The following is a 14,481-nucleotide window of genomic DNA, read 5'->3' as shown; positions in this document are numbered from 1 at the left end:
GAGAACTAATTTCAGCAGGCTTCCTTCAAAGACAGGAAATGCGATGAATTGACACAGTGGACTTCACAGGGGCCTTCCTTGGAAATTTCTGGAAAGAGAACTGGGTTGTGGTTTTCTGTTCTTCCTTGACACGTCAGCAGCAGACTTGGCTTTACCTCACTCCAGAAGGTAAAGCACACCCACTGACGCACAAACAAAATAGTTGCGAGTTTTCTTTCTACCCATCCCAGGTGCGCTCTGCTGCTACTGGGTTTGTCCAATCACGGGAACGCTTGTCACTTCTCTGCCCCGGTTACCAGCGTTTCTGTTCTACCTTTAACTGGAGTCATGTGACAACCAGTAACACTGTTGCCAATCCGGCTCGCTCGGTGTCCTCTTGATGGCTCTCTTTAAAAAAAACATGGTCCAACATTTGTTCAGTTTAACTATAAGTTCCTTAAAAAAACTATTCTTAGCAAAGCAGAATCACTTTCATAACACTTGCAAATTTGTGCCTTGATCATTTCCCCATTAGTTGGTGGCCTATTGAATAAACCGATTAGCTTAATGACACCTCTATAGTTTCCATAGCCGGATGCATCTGCTCACAACCTAGGGACATAACAACTTTAAGGACAACCAACCTTTTCCTATAGCTTCGCTTTATCAATTTTAGCCAATCCAGTACCTCAAATACCTCGCTCCGTCACTACGATATTGGGGGAATCTTCGAACTCGGTAAAGACAGATGTAAAGTATGCAATCACTACCTCTGTGCTCTGCCTCAATGCATAATTGGCCCTACATACCTTTTTACCACCCATTTAATATTCATATGCCTAAAGAACATTTTTGGATATCCTTTTATGTGCGTTGCCAGTCTCTTCTCATGCTCTCACTTTGCTGCTCTGATTTTTCTTTTCACTTCCCCTCTGAACTTTTTCTATTCAGCTGGTTATCAATTGAACACACAGCCTGACATCCATCATGCACAGCCTTTTTCTGCTTAATCCTACTCTCTATTTCTTTCTTTACCCAAAGAATTCTGGATTTGTTTGCCCTACCTCTTCAACTCTTTGGATATAGCTCGACTGTACCCGAACTACCTCCTCCTCAACGGCAGCCCATTGTCACTTATGGAACTGTCTAACTATATTTGATTCCAGTTTACCTGGGCCAGACCCGTTCTCACTGCCATTGAAACTGGCCTCTCTCAGTTAATTATATTTTATTTGGATTGCTCCGTGTTCTTTTCCATATCTAATATAAACCATCTGATGCTATTATCAGTTCCACTAAATGTTCCCCTGCTGACAATTGATCCACTTGTCGCACCACATTTCCCAGAACCAGATCCAACAATGTTACCTTCGTCATGGACCAGAAACTCAAGGGTCCAGAAAATTCTGCTGAACACGTATCAGAATCTCAGCCCCCTCTTTGCCCTTTAAACTATTACTATCTCATTCTATATTAGGATAATTAAAGACCACCATTCTAACTAGCCTCTACACTCTCTCTAACATCCTTAATCGGCTTTTTAATCGGCTATGCATTCCTTTAAAGGGTGTTGCAAGAAGATTCAGTATAAGATTTCCAAAGGGAATTAGATAAATACTTGGAGAAAAATCTAGGGATATGGGAAAGACTGGGGGATTGGGACCAATTGAAAAATTCTTTCAAAGAAGCTGTACAGCTGGGATGGGCCGAATGGTTTGCTTTTGCACTGTTTTGTTGCATTATTCTGCGGGAAGTTTGAATACAGGTGCGCAATTTAATGAAGAGTTTTCAGACAGATTTGTTGAAGAACATTGCATGCCTTCTTTATTGAATAAGCAAATGATCTTCCTGATCTATTTGGCAGGAAATAATGCTTCCCTCATTGAACACAATTTTGCTTCTCATTCTTTAAATGTTTGATTTCTATTCTGATAGATTATATATATTGACAAGAAATCTTTCTATGTATTCTACTTGGAGCCATAGATATGGCAACCATATGCAGCCCACCTCATCTTCAAGCTTTCAAATTGTTGAATATCATAATGTATTACCTTAACAATTGTCATTTGATACGTTTTAGGTTCTGCTGAATTACAGATATAAATATAAGTCCAATTAGGAACAGATATATTATTAAGCGTAAATAAACACCGTATGTCTGTCCAATATGTCATTTGGGGGTTTTCATTTAAAGTCACAGTTGCCATATCAATATATATTCCCATCGAGTTGAATTTAGAAATGTGCTTTCTTAACAATTGGCATTTCAGACTTTTTTGGTTCCATCTTCATTCAGAAGCTAAAATAGATTAAATTAGAAACATATGGCGTTTTTACAATCGAGACTTTGGCTGCCTGATTTCTACTTATAGCCCAACCATAATCTATCAGTCACGCAGTGACTAGACACTCTATGTTAGTCGACTATAGACCATTCCAAAAAGAAACTACTTTTTTACATTTTGTCCAATTAAGCTTCAATAACGTTCAGGTACAACAACTTAGACTGCAAAGACTCTTATGAGCTTTCAGATATGGCTTAGAACATAGAACATAGAACAGTACAGCACAGTACAGGCCCTTCGGCCCACGATGTTGTGCCGAACCTTTAATCTACTCTAAGATCAAACTAACTACCTACACTTCATTCTACTATCATCCATGTACCTATCCAAGAGTCACTTAAATGCCCCTAAAGTATCTGCTTCGACCACCACCGCTGGCAGCGTATTCCACGCACCCACCACTCTCTGTTGAAAGAACCTACCTCTGACATCTCCCCGAAACCTTCCTCCAATCACCTTAAAATTATGCCCCCTGGTGATAGCCCTTTCCACCCTGGGAAAAAGTCTCTGGCTATCCACTCTATCTATGCCTCTCATCATCTTGTACCCCTCTATCAAGTCACCTCTCATCCTTCTTCACTCCAATGAGAAAAGCCCTAGCTCCCTCAACCTTTCTTCATATGACATGCCCTCCAGTCCAGGCAGCATCCTGGTAAATCTCCTCTGCACCCTCTCTAAAGCTTCCACATCCTTCCTATAATGAGGCGACCAGAACTGAACACAATATTCCAAGCGTGGTCGAACCAGGGCTTTATAGAGCTGCAGCATAACCTCGCAGCTCTTAAACTCAATCCCCCTGTTAATGAAAGCCAACACACCATACGCCTTCTTAACAACCCTGTCAACTTGGGTGGCAACTTTGAGCGATCTATGGACATGGACCCCAAGATCCCTCTGTTCCTCCACACTACCAAGAATCCTGTCTTTAAGCCTGTATTCCGCATTCAAATTCGACCTTCCAAAATGAATCACTTCACACTTTTCCAGGTTGAACTCCATCTGTCACTTGTCAGCCCAGCTCTGCATCCTGTTAATGTCCCGTTGCAACCTACAACAGCCTTCCACATTATCCACAACTCCAGCAACCTTAGTGTCATCGGCAAACTTGCTAACCCAGCCTTCCACTTCCTCATCCAAGTCATTTATAAAAATCACAAAGAGCAGAGGTCCCAGAACAGATCCTTGTGGAACACCACTGGTCACCGAGCTCCATGCTGAATACTTACCATCTACTACCACCCTCTGACTTCTATGGGCCAGCCAATTTTGTATCCAGTCAGCCAACTTTCTCTGTATCCCATGCCTCCTTACTTTCTGATTGAGCCTACCATGGGGAACCTTATGAAACACCTTGCTAAAATCCATATGCACCACATCCACTGCTCTTCCTTCATCAATGTGTTTTGTCACATCTTCAAAGAATTCAATAAGGCTTGTGAGGCATGACCTGCCCCTCACAAAGCCATGCTGACTGTCTCTAATCAAACCATACTTCTCCAAATAATCATAAATCCTGTCTCTCAGAATCCTCTACAATAATTTGCCCACTACCGACGTAAGGCTGACTGGTCTATAATTCCAAGGGTTATCCCGATTCCCTTTCATGAACAAGGGAACAACATTTGCCACCCTCCAATCATCCGGTACTACTCCAGTGGACAGTGAAGACGCAAGGATCATCGCCAAAGGCGTAGCAATCTCTTCCCTCGCTTCCCGTAATATCCTTGGGTATATCCCGTCTGGCCCCGGGGACTTATCTGTCCTCACATCATTCAAAATTTCCAGCACATCCTCCCTCTTAACCTCAACCTGTTCGAGCATATCAGCCTGTTCCACGCTGTCCTCACAAACGACCAGGTCCCTCTCACTAGTGAATACTGAAGCAAAGTATTCATTTAGGACCTCCCCTACCTCCTCCGACTCCAGGCACAAGTTCCCTCCACTATCCCTGATCGGCCCTACCCTCACTCTGGCCATCCTCTTGTTCCTCACATAAGTGTAGAACGCCTTGGGATTTTCCTTAATCCTACCCGCCAAGACTTTTTCATGTCCCCTTCTAGCTCTCCTAAGTCCATTCTTCAGTTCCTTCGTGGCTATCTTGTAACCCTCTAGAGCCCTGTCTGATCCTTGCTTCCTCAACCTTAAGTAAGCTTTCTTCTTCCTCTTGACTAGCTGTTCCACATCTCTTGTCATCCAAGGTTCCTTCACCCTACCATCCCTTCCCTGCCTCATTGGGACAAACCTATCCAGCAGTCACAGCAAGTTCTCCCTAAACAACCTCCACATTTCTGTCGTGCATTTAACTAAGAACATCTGTTCCTAATTTATGCTCCCCACTTCCTGCCTAATAGCATTGTAATTCCCCCTCCCCCAATTAAATATTTTCCCATCCCGTCTGCTCCTGTCCCTCTCCATGACAATAGTAAAGGTCAGGGAATTGTGATCGCTATCACCGAAATGCTCTCCCACCGATAGATCTACCACCTGGCCTGGTTCGTTGCCAAGCACCACGTCCAACATAGCCTCCCCTCTAGTCGGCCTATCTACATATTGAAATAGGAAACCTTCCTGGACACACCTGACAAAAACTGCTCCATCCAAACTATTTGCACTAAGGAGGTTCCAATCAATATTAGGGAAGTTGAAGTCACCCATGACAACAACCCTGTTATTTCTGCACCTTTCCAAAATCTGCCTCCCAATCTGTTCCTCCATGTCTCTGTTGCTATTGGGGGGGTCGAGAGAAAACTCCCAACAAAGTGACTGCTCCTTTCCTGTTTCTGACTTCCACCCATGATGTCTCAGTAGACAAACCCTCCTCGACGACCTCCCTTTCTGCAGCTGTGATACTATCCCTGATTAGCAATATCCTTTATGTTTTGCTTGAAAAGATATGGTGCCAGTTGGATTGATTTTGATTCATTGCATCTTCTTCAAAAATCTTGGTCAAAAAAAGAGGATCTGTAATGAGCCTTTATCAATAGAATTGCTCAATTCGTCCAGCAAATAGAAATATGACTCTAAAACAATGCGATAGTTAAAAATTAGAAATAAGAAGAAATGGAAGGCCTCAATAATGAAGCTACTACTGCACACAGCGATGAACAATAATTTCCAGTCCTACAAAAACGTGGCAAACACCATTTTGGAAGTACATATTTAATTTCAAGCAATTCAGGTTATTCCTAGTGGTACTGGAGTGAAATGATGATATTTGGTGACAGTTGTTTTCATTTAGAATGCCCATGTTTCTCAACGTACATATTTCTGGACCATTATCGTCAAGGAACAGGCCAAACACATGTATTTATTTACATTTTGTAAAGTAGTGTAGGTGTTTTTGAACATTTCCAGCTCATGATCAAGTAAATACATTTCAAACATGTCGTTTTTTCTCTATTAAACGCTGTTCTGAACAGTTGTTAAGAGATAGAAGACGTTTCACTTGTATTACTGAATACATTTTATATCTATTTCTCAAAACCAGTACGGTTTTTAAAACGTTGAGGTCGAACGTCTTTAAAAAAAACTAGTTTTCCTCGGTTGAAAATGGAAATTGCATCTGTCAACTTCTCACACTGCAATTACATCCTCCCACCAGAAGGCGGCAGCAGTCTGCGTTTCCATCATCAGCTCCTCAGCCACTCGTTCTGAAAGAAAGAAAAACTCCAAAATCCAGCTGCAGCGACACTCCTTCAGCTGAATGTTATGTTGAGCTTGCACTACCTATGGTCACATTGGAGATGCCGGCTTTCAGATGAGATAGTAGAACTGAGGCCACGTCTCTCTTCTTAGGTGAAGGCACAACATCCCACCAAAGCGTTCGTAGAACAGCGGGAATGTTTGTTCCATTGTCGTGACCAATATTTCTCCCTCAATCAGCCGAATATCTGCTCAGTATCTCACTGCTTTATTGGGACCAGACCGTGAGCAAATTGGCAGCTGAGTTTCTTACAGTACAACATTGTGACGACACTTCAAAATCAATTCATTGGCTTCAAACCGCTCTGGGATGCCCTGAAATCGAGAAAAGCACGATAGCAATGCATATATTGACTCATTAGCTGTAAGAGTCATCGACTAGTTTCTTCTGAACGTACATTGCGGAGAGCCAAACGCCGTGTTCGTTTCCTTGAGCCCACCACCTTCATTGGAAGTGATTACACTTTTAGTCCTTATTTGATACCAATTCATTTTAATTCCTTTCAGCTCTGGGTGCCACATCTCAGGAAAGAGTCTTGTATAGGTTCAATGTAGATTCAACAGATCAGTACACTGACATAATGGATTAAATCACATTTTTCACCCGTAGTATAGAAAAAGTGGAGCTCTCTCGACTACAAGGTTGTTTGCGATAGATCCACAAAAGTTCATCTAGTGTCTTTAATGTAACAAAATAACCCAAGGATCTTCATAGGATCGTTGGAATGTAAAAATTGACTCTGAGGCATAAAGTGGCCAAAAAGTTAGTCAAAGAGGTAGATATGAAAGAGTGGTCTACAAAACAATACCGTCTCAAAGGAGGAGAAAGTAAATGAATGGCAGCGAAGCCCAGGAAAGGTTTGACAGCTTAGGGCCTAGGCAGCTTCAGGCCTATAAATCCAGCATGCACACGAGACAAGAACTGGAGGAGTGTCCAGATGTCCATATTCGAGATTTGTCCTAGTGTTGAGGTTACAAATGGAAGCCTGGGATGGCTGGGTGTGGCCTGCGAGGTGGGGTAAGGTAACGATGGGGGTTTGGACACAAGGCTGACATTTATAGATTTAAACCATTGATGGACTGGATTGTAGGCCAATGGGTGGTGGCTGCATGGGCCGTTATGCAGAGTTTGGAATTAATTACTCTATACAGTGGCGGGAATTTGAGATTGGCTAAAAATGACATCAGCACAGCTGGTGGAAGCTTGAGAAAAACACACATGTTAAAGACCTGTAAAAGTAGAAAAATAATCCTCTGCTTATACGCCCCTTAATATGATTGGGCAGGCTGGCTGTGGTCTCTTCAATTTCTTAACAACACATTAAAAATTTTCACATTAATTGAATAAAATAGTGGCGAACAGTAATTTTAAGGGTCACAGCATTGAATAACATTGGACAACAGACATAACAAAGAACAAAGAACAAAGAACAAAGAACAGTACAGCACAGGAACAGGCCATTCGGCCCTCCAAGCCTGCGCCGATCTTGATGCCTGCCTAAACTAACACCTTCTGCACTTCCAGGGCCCATATCCCTCTATTCCCATCCTATTCATATATTTGTCAAGGTGTCTCTTCAACGTCGCTATCGTATATGCTTCCACCACCTCCCCTGGCAGCAGGTTCCAGGCACTCACCACCCTCTGTGTAAAAAACTTGCCTCGCACATTCCCTCTAAACTTTGCCCCTCGCACCTTAAACCTATGTCCCTTAGAAACTCTTTCACCCTGGGAAAAAGCTTCTGACTATCCACTCTGTCCATGCCACTCATAACTTTGTAAACCTCCATCATGTCGCCCTTCCACCTCCATCGTTCCAGTGATAACAATCCGAGTTTTTCCAACCTGTCCTCATAGCTAATGCCCTCCAGACCAGGCAACATCCCGATAAACCTCCTCTGTACCCTCTCCAAAGCCTCCACGTCCTTCTGGTAGTGTGGCGACCAGAATTGCACGCAATATTCTAAGTGTGGCTTAACTAAAGTTCTGTACAGCTGCAGCATGACCTGCCTATTTTTATACGCTATGCCCCGATCGATGAAGGCAAGCATGCCGTATGCCTTCTTGACTACCTTATCCACCTGCGTTGCCACTTACAGTGAATTGTGGATCTGTCCGCCCAGATCTCTCTGCCTGTCAATACTCCTAAGGGTTCTGCCATTTACTGTATACCTCCCACCTGCATTAGATCTTCAAAAATGCATTACCTCACATTTATCCGGATTAAACTGCATCTGCCATTTCTCCACCCAAGTCTCCAACCGATCTATATCCTGCTGTATCCTCTGACAATCCTCATCATCATCCGCAACTCTACCAACCTTTGAGTCATCTGCAAACTTACTAATCAGACCAGCTACATTTTCCTCCAAATCATTTATATATACCACAAACAGCAAAGGTCCCAGCACTGATCCCTGCGGAACACCACTAGTCACACCCCTCCATTCAGAAAAACACCCATCCACTGCTACCCTCTGTCTTCTATGACCGAGCCAGTTCTGTATCCATCTTGCCAGCTCACCTCTGATCCCGTGTGACTTCACCTTTTGTACTAGTCTGCCTTGTGGGACCTTGTCAAAGGCTTTACTAAAGTCCATATAGATACCATCCACTGCCCTTCCTTCATCAATCATCTTCGTCACTTCTTCAAAAAAACTCCGTCAAATAACCCCTATTTTAACCTCACCTGCCCAGAGGGAATATCATGAAATTCCGTTGGTACCCTCACCATGCATTCCAAACGATTTTACTCTTCATTGATTTCAGTGGGGAGTAACATCAGGCCTGGTGTAAAGCCACGGCCTGAGCCTGTTCTTCTGAGCAGGTTGCATTTAACTTGGGGCTAAAGGTACTTTCTAAATGTAAATGTCAGTCGTGAGAGAGGAGTCAAAAAAGTTTTGCAGAAATCTTGAAATTAGAACATGAGACAATGCAGAGTGTTTAGTAAGAAATTGTCATCTCGAGGAGCATCCTGTATGACTTCACCAATCATGCAACTCATTTAAATATGGGGTTATTCTATAGTGGCATAAAAGGACGATTGGTCTGTCACCAAAGACTCTTGTTACTTTGTGTTTAATTCTGTCAACGCGACCACATCATCCGTCTGGCCAAACTGTGAGAAAAGATAAAAATTGTTTCCTTGAGAAAAGCTATATAGTTGTGATGTGTCACCTAGATATTTTTTCGTTCTTTTTTTTTAATCATTTGTATCATGTCCTACACCCTTTATGTTATTTCTCTCCTGCTCGTTTCTAAATAAAGTCACAGTGCACATGGTATACCTTTGAGTAACGACATCAATGAAAGCAGGGGATGCATTACTGCCTGTGACAATAGCGGCAGCTGCAAATTGAGCAACCTGAGTCTTCCACTGCCAATGAGCCCCTTTAAATTAACTAGATGCTCACATCGAGAAGGAAAATCCAGGAAGATATTAAGCGTGCCTGGGTTATCATGGTAAAATCGGAAGGCTTTTGAAGTGAGTGGCCGCAGTTTGGTTTTCAGTTATTATTTCCTCCAAAATCGCATTTCGGTAAAATGTCGGGCGAAATTATTAGAAGTTGTGAACAACATTGAATTGAAATGGTGCCCGTTAGGACCCACATATTAATTTGGCATACCCAGTGAAATATGCGTGATTAATGCATGCGAAATAAAGGAGTGTATATTATGGCACAGAACTCAGAAGCATTCTGAACCGTGAGGGACATAGTGACAGATTTCAAGAGGACTGAACCGGGATGGTGTAATGGGCTGATGTGGGTCAGATGGAATTTAAGGCAGGGGAGTGTGAAGTGATACATTCTAGTCAGAAGAACAAGTAGAGGAAATTGACAATATAAGTTGTGAATCAAAATGGGGAATCGGAACAGAGAGGCCTGGAGGGGGGGGTGGGGGGTATATATGCATCAATCGTTCAAGGTAGGAGGGCAGGTTGACACAATGTTTACAAAGGAATACCAGATCCTCTGTTTTATAAGTACAGGCGTCGAATGCAAAGGCAAGGAAGGTAAGAGGAACAAAAAAACACTGGTTCAGCCTCAACTGGAGTATTGAGTCGCATGGTTCCAGTGTTGGAAGACTTCAGTTGCGTGGATAGATTGGAGAAGCTGGATTGTTCTCCTTGGGAAAGACAGGGCTGAGATGAGGTTTAATAGAGGTGTACAAAAGCATGAGGTCTCTAAACAGATTAGATCGAGAGGGAGTGCTTCCCTTTGGTGGAGCGTTCAGGAACCAGTGGCACCTTAAAATGAAAGGCAACAGAACCAACGGCGAGATCAGGAAAAACTCTTGAAGCAGCGAGCGCTTATGATCTGGAATGCACTGCCTGAGAATGTGGTGGAGGCAAATTCAATCCTGGCTTGCAAAAGGGAATTGGATATGCCCTTAAAGCAGACAACATCGAAAGCTACGTGGTAAAATCGAGGGAGTTGCATTCATTGAGTTCCCCTTGCAGAGAGTCATCACGGACAAAGTGGGTCAAATGGCCTCTTTCTGTGCTTAATGATTCTATCAGTAGTGTGTCTGTTAACAAGCTTACATTTTCCCTGATGTTTCTGATGTTCTTTTTGATTACTGCCTCTGCAAAATATTGAAATCTATATAAGCAAAGAAATATATGTCCATATATCTACGGATAGGATTTTACAGGTCCGATGCATCGACTCCGAGAGCTTGCAACCTGTTACACCAGTTTTTAAACTTCCAACTTCAGTCTTAATCTTATATAGCTCAATAAGATCATCTCTCATTTCTCTAAACACCAATGAGTATAGGCCCAATATGCTCAACATTTCCACATAGGACACGTCATCCTAGGAATTATCCTAGTGAAGCTTCTCTAGGTTGCTTCCAATGCAAATATATTCATCCTTAAAGAAGGCGACCATAACTATAGGAAGTACTTTAGATGTGGTCTCACCCACGGCCTCTGAAATTGTACAAAGACGTCTATCTCCCTTGCAACAAATGCCAACATTCCACTTGCCTTCCTAATTACTTGTTGTACTGGCATGCTAACGTTTTGTGATACATGCACGAGGACACCCATTTCCCTCTGTGCCGCAGTATTCTGCAGTACCTCGTCATTCAAATAATATTCTCCTTTTCTATTCGTCCCACCAAAGTGGTCAACCACACATCTCCCACTTAATACTCCATCTGCCAACTTCTCCCCACTCGCTTAGCCTATCCAAATCCTGTTGAAGATTCATTCTGTCCTCATAACATACTTTCTGACCTGTCTTTCTATCGTCAGCAATTTTGGCTACAAAACACTTGGTCTCTTCATCCCAGTCATTAACCGAGATTGTGAATAGTTGAGGCCCAGCACTAATCCCTTGCGTCAGCCCACTAGTTAGAATTTGCCAATTTGAAAATGACTCACTTTTCCCAACTTCATGCTTCTTGTTAGTTAGCCAATCCCCTATCCATGCCAATATATTGACTCCAATACCATGGGTTCTTATCTTGTGCAGTATCCTCTATTGTGGCACCTCTTCGAATGCCTTTTGGAAATCCAAACATACTACAATCTGTAGCTGCATGCTAACTTTCTGTGTCTTTACACTAGGGCATCCAAATATCTCTGACCCCAAGAATTTCAAACTCTCTCGCCATTTTTTTTTAAATCTGATTTTCTCTTCTTCCTACCAAAGTGAATGTCCTCACACATCCTCACATTATACTCCACATTCCACATTAAGTTTCATTCACCTAACTGGTCTATATCCCGTTGCAGCCTCTGTGTGTCCACCTCGCAGCTTCCTGTCCTACCTACCGAACTGGAGCAAAGATGATCCAACTGAATGGCGAAATGGACTTGAAGGGGCTGCACGAACTAAGTAGGCAGTACTAAGTACTAATGGCAATGTACGTCAGAACACATGAAGATGGTGGTGGTGTCACATGACATGTAATTCTTGTTGATGAATTCTAACCCTTCTAAAATACCCTTTTTTACCGTTAACAGCTCGAGTTGAAGGCATTGTGGAATGTTTTCATGGCGAGGGAAACACACGCATGGTTCCTTTCATTGAAACTGAAATGTATTTAGCCATGTTGGCAGTGCAACGCTTTGAATTCGTTTTTCTGGGAATCTATGGAGAACATTTCTTCCTGAGCCAGCATAGAATAAGAACATAAGAAATAGAAGCAGGAGAAGGCCATTCGGACCCTCAAGCCTGCCTCGCCATTCAATAAGATCATGACTGATCTATTTATTTTATTTCGAGATACAGCACTGAAACAGGCCCTTCGGCCCACCGAGGCTGTGCCGACCAACAACCACCCATTTATACTAACCCTACAGTAATCCCATATGCCCTACCACCTACCTACACTAGAGGCAATTTGTAACAGCCAACTTACCTATCACCTGCAAGTCTTTTGGCGGTGGGAGGAAACCGGAGCACCCGGAGAAAACCCACGCAGACACAGGGAGAACTTGCAAACTCCACACAGACAGAACCCAGAATTGAACCCGGGTCCCTGGAGCTGTGAGGCGGCGGTGCTAACCACTGTGCCACTGTGCCACCCCAGACCTCAACTCCTCTTTCATGACAGCACCTCATAGCCCTCAACTTCCTGATGTTTCAAAAATCTATCCACCTCTTTAAAAACTTTCAGTCATATAGCCTCCCCAGCTCTATGGGGTAGAGAATTCCAGATATTCACTACCCTCTGAGAGAAGGAATTCCTTCGCATCTCAGTTTTAAATGAGTGCCCTCTTATTCTGTAACTATGTCCCCTAATTCGAGACTTCCCCATTAGTGGAAACATCTTCTCAACATCTACCATGTCAAGCCCCATCAGAATCAGGTGCGTTTCAGTAAAGATCACCCCTCATTCTTCTAAACTCTAATGAATAAAGGCCTAGCCTGTTTAGCCGTTCTTGATAAGTCAACCCCTTCATCCCAGGAATCAGCCTAGTGAACCTATTTTGAACTGCCTCCAATGCCAGTATATCTTTTCTTCAACACGGGGACCAAAACTGTACACAGTACTCCAGCTGCAGCCTCACCAACACCCTGTACAGTTGTAACAAGACTTCCCTGCTTTTAAACTCCAACCCCCTAGCAATAAAGGGCACATTTCCATTTGCCTTCTTAATCACTTGCTGCACTTGCAAGCTAACTTTTTGTGTTCCATGCACAAGAACTCAGATTCCTCTGTGCTACATTCTTTTTTTGGACACTCTCTTCATTTAAATAATAAATAATATTTATTCTTCCCACCAAAGTGCATGACCTCACACATTAAACTCCATCTGCCACGTTTTTGCCCACTCACTCAACCTATCTGTATCCCCTTGCAGATTCCTTATGTCCTCATCACAACATGCCCTCCCACCTGTTTTTGTATCGTCAGCAAATTTGGATATATTACACTCTGCCCCCTCCTCCAAGTCATTAATATAGATAGCAAATAATTGAGGCCCTGGGACTGATTCTTGTGGCACTCCACTAGTTACATCTTTCCAACCTGAAAAAGACCCATTAATCCCTACTCTCTGTCTTCTGTGAGTTAACCAATCCTCAATCATTGCGAATGCATTACCCCCAATACCGTGAGTTTCTATCTTGTGCAATAGTCTTTTATGTGGCACCTTATCGAATGCCTTCTGGAAATCTAAATACGCTATATCTACCGGTTCCCCTTTACCAACTCTGCCTGTTATATCCTCAAAGAACCCGCCCAATTTTGTCAAACATGATATCCCTTTCACAAGAATAGTACAAGCATTGAGCTCACAATCAGTTAATTAGGACCACTAGGCCTATACCAATCTTTGTAGCAGCTTTTACTCAAGTTGTTTCCCCAGAACTCTGCATTTTTCTTTCATGTCAGGTATGTAACGAATTTCCTTTTGAAAGTGACATTCAGTCTGCTTCACTTCCCTTTCCAACGCTACATTACAAATGATGGCAATTCACTCAATTTTTTGTTTGTCTTCTGGTTGTTTTGTCAATTGTCTTCAATGTATGTAATTTGGTTACCTACTCAGTAGGTACACTAAAACAGTGGTCAAGTCACACACAGCTTCCACAGTGCAGACTGCGACACCGACCACTCCCTGGTGTGCAGCAAGGCTAGACTCAAACCAAAGAAGCTGCATCACTCCAAGCAGAAGGGCCACCCACGCATCAACACGAGCAGAATTTCTTATCCACAGCTGTGACAACAACTTCTAAATTCACTTGTAAAAACCCTTCAAAACACTCCCACAGGGGAAGCAGAGACCAAGTGGGCCCACATCAGAGACGCCATCTATGAGTCAGTTTTGACCACCTAGAGCAAACGTGTGAAGAGAAATGCAGACTGGTTTCAATCTCATTCTGAAGAGCTGGAACCTGTCATAGCTGCTAAGCGCATTGCACAGTTGAACTACAAGAAAACCCCCAGCGAGTTAACATCCGTAGCACTTAAAGCAGCCAGAAGCACTGCA

Source organism: Heterodontus francisci, chromosome 45, assembly GCF_036365525.1.
Source record: "Heterodontus francisci isolate sHetFra1 chromosome 45, sHetFra1.hap1, whole genome shotgun sequence".
In the NCBI taxonomy this organism is placed as follows: domain Eukaryota; kingdom Metazoa; phylum Chordata; class Chondrichthyes; order Heterodontiformes; family Heterodontidae; genus Heterodontus; species Heterodontus francisci.
Note: the sequence above shows the minus strand (reverse complement) of the source record.